The sequence below is a fragment of the Crocuta crocuta genome, unplaced genomic scaffold (assembly GCF_008692635.1).
Source record: "Crocuta crocuta isolate KB4526 unplaced genomic scaffold, BGI_CrCroc_1.0 scaffold142, whole genome shotgun sequence".
Lineage (NCBI taxonomy): Eukaryota > Metazoa > Chordata > Mammalia > Carnivora > Hyaenidae > Crocuta > Crocuta crocuta.
The window spans coordinates 2,835,501-2,840,689 of NW_027528892.1; the positions used below are offsets into that span (position 1 = coordinate 2,835,501).

At 56.1% G+C, this 5,189-nt stretch overlaps 1 long non-coding RNA gene across 1 annotated transcript; it reads left to right on the forward strand.

Moving 5' to 3' along the window:
• Positions 1-218: 218 nt before the first annotated feature.
• Positions 219-4,978, forward strand: LOC144225801 (uncharacterized). The gene is made up of 4 exons (XR_013333391.1): positions 219-632; positions 1,397-1,523; positions 2,631-2,752; positions 3,499-4,978. It is a non-coding gene; the product is annotated as an uncharacterized LOC144225801 (long non-coding RNA).
• Positions 4,979-5,189: the final 211 nt, after the last annotated feature.

Genomic DNA, 5,189 nt, shown 5'->3' on the forward strand with positions numbered 1-5,189 from the left:
CATTCCCGAGTCGGTCCCGCAGACCGTGTTAGTTGCCGTAGAGACAGGAAGTGGCGTACGCGCCTTGACTCAGGCACGTGCAAACTACATTACCCAGAAGCCGGTGCTGCGCGCTTCCGCCCCGGGGGAGGGGTCGCAGGCATCCGGGCGGGACGTTTCCTGCTGGTGGGGCGGGACTTCCGGCCGCGCCGCAGGAGCGCATCCCTCAGTGAGCCGCGGCTGGTCGGGCCACGACCACGTGGACTGCGGCGCACGCCGGGCCGCTTGGGGCAGCGCCGGGCGGCCGAGTGACGTGACGGCGACCGCCTCTGCGCCCTGTGCTGGCCGTGACGCCCGGGCGTCAGCTCCATCTCCCCTAGACTGTGCCCGGCTGTGGGACGGGCGCCGCCGGGACTGTGACTTCTCCCGACCCCGCGCTCCATAGCCTTGGTCCCCGAAGGCGGCGGCCGGGGCCTTGCGATCATCTTACACCGTCGTCTAGCGAGGCTCGTAGTGCGACACGCAGCCGCAGGCGACCCGGCCCAGGCTGAGACCTCGGGACCCGCCCTGGTCACCCCCATCTCAGGGCCCCGCTCGGCCCACCCGGTACCCCGGTGGTGGCAGGGGCGGCAGCACGGATGAATACGGCGCAGGTGAGTGGAGGATCACCCTCCTGGTCACCGCTTTTCCTTACGGCCGATGGTGGCGGTGGGACTCTGCCTTATCTCCCCCGGTTCTCAGTCGTGGAGTCCCTGGAGGAGGCCCCTTCTGGCCTAGGGTCCTGAGCCCAGGGCGGGTGTGTTCCGGTTTCGGGGGGCCACGGTAATAACACTGGAAAGGCCACCGAGTCATGGGGACAGGCGTGAGGGAATGGGGAACTTGGACATGAGGTTGAGTTGGGAGTGAGCAGGGCCTCCATTGCGTCTTTTGGGAGCAGAGAGCAGCGGGGCGGCAGTCCTGGAGTCTGGGCCTCTCTTCTGAAAGTTTGGAGCTGAGGAGAGGGGGCTTGACCCCAGACTTGACTCAGCAGGCTTCCCCTGTGCAGAGTGGAGACTGGAAGCGAGGGAAGAACACGAACTGAGAGCTTTAAGGCCCTAGTAGTGGAGGCTTTTGGAGGAAGGCTGAGCCCAAGTTTGGTTGTATCTGCGAGGCATGGTCTGGAGGACGCTGGGAGAACTGACCAGGGGAGTTTGGTACCCTTCGTGGAGAACCCATAGCTTACCCAGTACCCTCCTGCCTGGTTCTGCTCTGCACACAGTGCTCAGAGGGACGTGAGGAGAGGAGGCACTAGTGGTGCCAAGGCCCGGTATCTCCCCTGAGTTGGGAGCTGGGAGGAGGGGGAGCGGGGGTGGTCGTGTGAGTGGATAGACTGGGGAGTCCTCTTGCCTGTGGGCTCACCTGTCCCCCATCACGACAGGGCTGTGTGACCTTCGAGGATGTGTTCGTGTACTTCTCCCGGGAGGAGTGGGAGCTCCTTGAGGAGGCTCAGAGGCTCCTGTACCGTGATGTGATGCTGGAGAACTTTGCGCTTGTGTCCTCACTGGGTAAGTCCCTGCGGTGGTTATCTGTTGCTACGTAGCAAATTATCCCGGAGCTTAGTGGGATGGCAACAAACATTATCTCACGATTTCTGTGAGTCAGAAATCAATCCTATCTCACGTGGGTACCTCTAGCTCAGGGTCTTTCATAACCCTGCTGTCAAACTCTCCGGGGCTGCTGTCTCATCTGAAGGCTCAGCTGGAAGTGAACTTCCTTTCAAGGTCACGCACACTAGCAGGAGGCTTTTGGACTAATTAGTCCCTTTCTTTTTTTTTTTTTTTTTTTTTTTTTTTTTTTTTTCTAGGAGGNCGACTAAGCCACCCAGGCGCCCCTAATTAGTCACTTTCTTGCTGACTTATGTGTCCAGCCCTCCCTCAGTCTCTTGCCATGTTGGCTTCTCCGTAAGCAGATCACTACAAGGCAGCTGATTGCCATGGGCATGAGCAAGAGACAGCCTCCAGTATAGAGGCTGGTGTTTTTGTAGCTTATTCTCGGAAGTGACATCCTATCAGTTGTCCATAATCTGTTCATTAAAGAGGAATTTTTAGGTTGAGCCCGTACTTGGCTGGAAGGACTTAACAGGGACATGGATACCTGGGGGTGGGTATGATTCCCAATTTCCTGGGCTGAGTTTTGTTCTTCGCTTTTTCCCCAGAGGGCAGTTTTCTGCCTGACAGTACTGTGATGGCATGACCCCTTTCCTTGGCTCCCTGGACTAGGTGGTGTGGGCACCAGGGGTGGGTGGTGAACACTGGCTCCTCTTTTTTTAGAGCAGCCCCATCCTCCTCCATGCCAAAGCTTTGAAATGAAGGATTTGAGGATCAGGAGTCTTGCATTCTGCCCAACAAATCCCAGATGGCCTGGCCACACCTTGGCTGGGTGATTATCCAAATCCCTGATCTCTTTGCCCAGAGTCTGCCCCTTCCTTTCATTGACATTTCCTGGGGCCTGACTCTTCCAGGAATCACAGACACTGATGTAGTCACTCCTTGTGAAGAACAGTGAGCTGTTCCTGTGAGACCCTCTCGAAGATTCTTACTTAATTTTCTTCTTTCTGGAGAGGGTCGCCGTGGGCTACTGCCAGCCACTTACCAGCTCTTCTTTCCCCATAGGACTTGCAGTTTCCAGGTCCCATGTTGTTTCCCAGATGCAGCCGGAAGGGAGCCCCGGGTGCCTGAGACGGTAGACACAGCTGCAGCTAGAGCAAAGAAGACTCGAAGGAGGCCTGGTCTCGGTGAGTAGAAGGCACAGGAATGGTCACATCAGGGGTGGCTTCGCCTTCTACCGGCAACCTGTGCGGTATCTCCTAGCGTTCTGATGCCAGAACCATCGGCTGACTTCATCCCACTTTTCCTTCCCCATTTGTGACGTTTTGCCCACTGGTCACTTTTTTTTTTTCTTAAATAGTTTATTGTCAAGCTGGTTTCCATATAACAGCCAATGCTCATCCCAGCAAGAACTTGTCACTTCTACTGTGACCTCAGTCACCAGTTGGTCCCCCACCCTTCCTGTCTCCACATTTTCCCCTCTTGGTGCTCCGTGTAGTGCTCCATGAAAGCGGCATTGGCTTTCATTTAACAGGTCGTGAGTTGTGCTCGTATCCTTCAGTTTTCCTCGAAAACCAAGTATTCCGTTCCAGCCACATTTTTTTTGGCTCAGGACAGACCCTTTCGCACAGCATTCACTGTCCCGAGGAACAAGGCCTTGCCGGGTGACCGTTGGCGGGGGAGTGATTTGGAGCCCCTGTCTCTCCTTATCGTCTGCTCTCTCCTTGTCCCCTCTCCCTGTGCGGTCTCCGTCATTCTCTGACCTTTAGAGACCCGCAGCGCATAGCTTCCCTTCCTCACCCAGATTCTGGCTCCCCTGTTGTGCCAGCGACCCCATGGACTACTTCCTGGTTGCGTTAGACACACATTTGTCGTGGGGGTGCCACGGGCCACCAACTAAACCTGCATGTCACCAGCGTTTATCTTCCGTCAGGTCGTCGGCATGCAGTGAAGGATGAGGCTGCACCTCTGACTCTCCCCGTCAGTGGCTGTCCCAGATGAGAACTCCCCAGGCAGGCCCTTCCTCCCGAAAGGCTCACCCCTGTGACATGTGTGGCCCGGTCTTGAGAGACATCTTTGCACCTGGCTGAGCCACAGGGAACACCATCCAGGCAACACACCAAGACCAACACATGAGTCACTGTAGGAGAGACTCCTGGGTAGTATAAACCTTGACCAGATGCAGAAGCAGCAGAGTGGAGAACATTTCTTCAGAAAGTAAGGAGCCAGGCCTGCCTGATTCGTGAAGCTCGGCAGACGCCATGTGTCAGAGAAGGCCTTTACCTGCGGGGAGGGTGGGAGGGGCTCCGTGGCCAGCTGTGGACTTGTCCAGCGCCAAGCCCCTGGGGGTGGAGAAAACCCACATCGGGGCCTTGAGTGTACGGGGCCTTTTGTGTATCAGATTTACTTTAGGCAAGAAAGCACAGCCTGAGACCATAAAGCCTTCCGCTTGTTGGAGGCGGCCTCAGTCGAGGCTTGGTTGACTCAGAGCTTCTCACGGGACTCGCGGTTGGGGTGAACCAGGAGCAACAAAGGCCAGCGGAGAGGCACGTGAGCCGTACAGAGTCTCCCCAGGAAGATGAGCTCTGAGCACAGCTAATCTGCCTTCAAGACTTTCACGAGAGTGAGTGTCAGTGGGGCCCCTTCCATGCACCAGTCACACGGTCCACACAGAGCATCCAGAGTCCATGGGAAGCATCTCTACAAGAGGAGGATTCAACAAATGTTGGGGTGTTGTTCGGTAGTAGCAGGTCGTGCTGAAGGGAAGCCTGGGACCGCACCGAATGTGAGAAAGCCTTTCTTGGGAGGCCAGGCCTCAGTCAGCACATGAGGGTTTACCTCAGGCGAACCCATGGGAGAACTTCCAAGTGCGGGAGGGCCTTTTGCTGCAGATCAGACCTCACGCAGCACCCGCAGATTCACACTGGGAGAAGCCTTATGAGTGCCCGGAACGGAGGAGAGTCGAGGATGGCTCTGCTTTTGTCCGGAGTAGTCTTCCCCACTCTAGAAAACGTCTCTTCAAATACAAAGTAAGTGGGTAAGCGTCTTGTGACCGCTGTCCTCTCACTAATCGCGTAAGGGTTTTCCCGGGAGAGAAGCCCTGAGTGCAGTGATGAGGAACGGCCTCCAGTCGCTGCTTTTATTTCTGGCATGATAGAGTCCACACTGCAGGAAAACCCTTGAAGTGTGAGGAAGATCAAAGAGCCTTCTGTGACCACTCTTCTCTGAGTCAACACAAGGAGTCACAGTGGGGAAAACCTTGTGAACACAGTGAATGTGGACACACTGTCAGCCTTCATTCATCCCTCCCGCTGAGTATTTGTCCTGAGGAGAGACCCTGTGAGCGTCAGACATGTGGGAAAGCCTTTTTTTGCAAGTGGACTTCCCTCAGTCACCACCAGAGAACTCCTGCTGAGGAGAAGCCTTTTGAATATAAGGCCTGAGGAAACTCTTTGCCAGGGGAAACGTCCCTGCCCGGCATCTGAGAAATCATACCAAAGAGAAACCCCGTAAGTGTCATCGCGAGAAGGTCTCTGAGGCAGTTCATCACTTTCTGTCCTACTGGGGGCCGATCCCGCTAGGACCGCTCTCTGCGAGTGAGAACTTTCGAAGGAGAGGAGACCG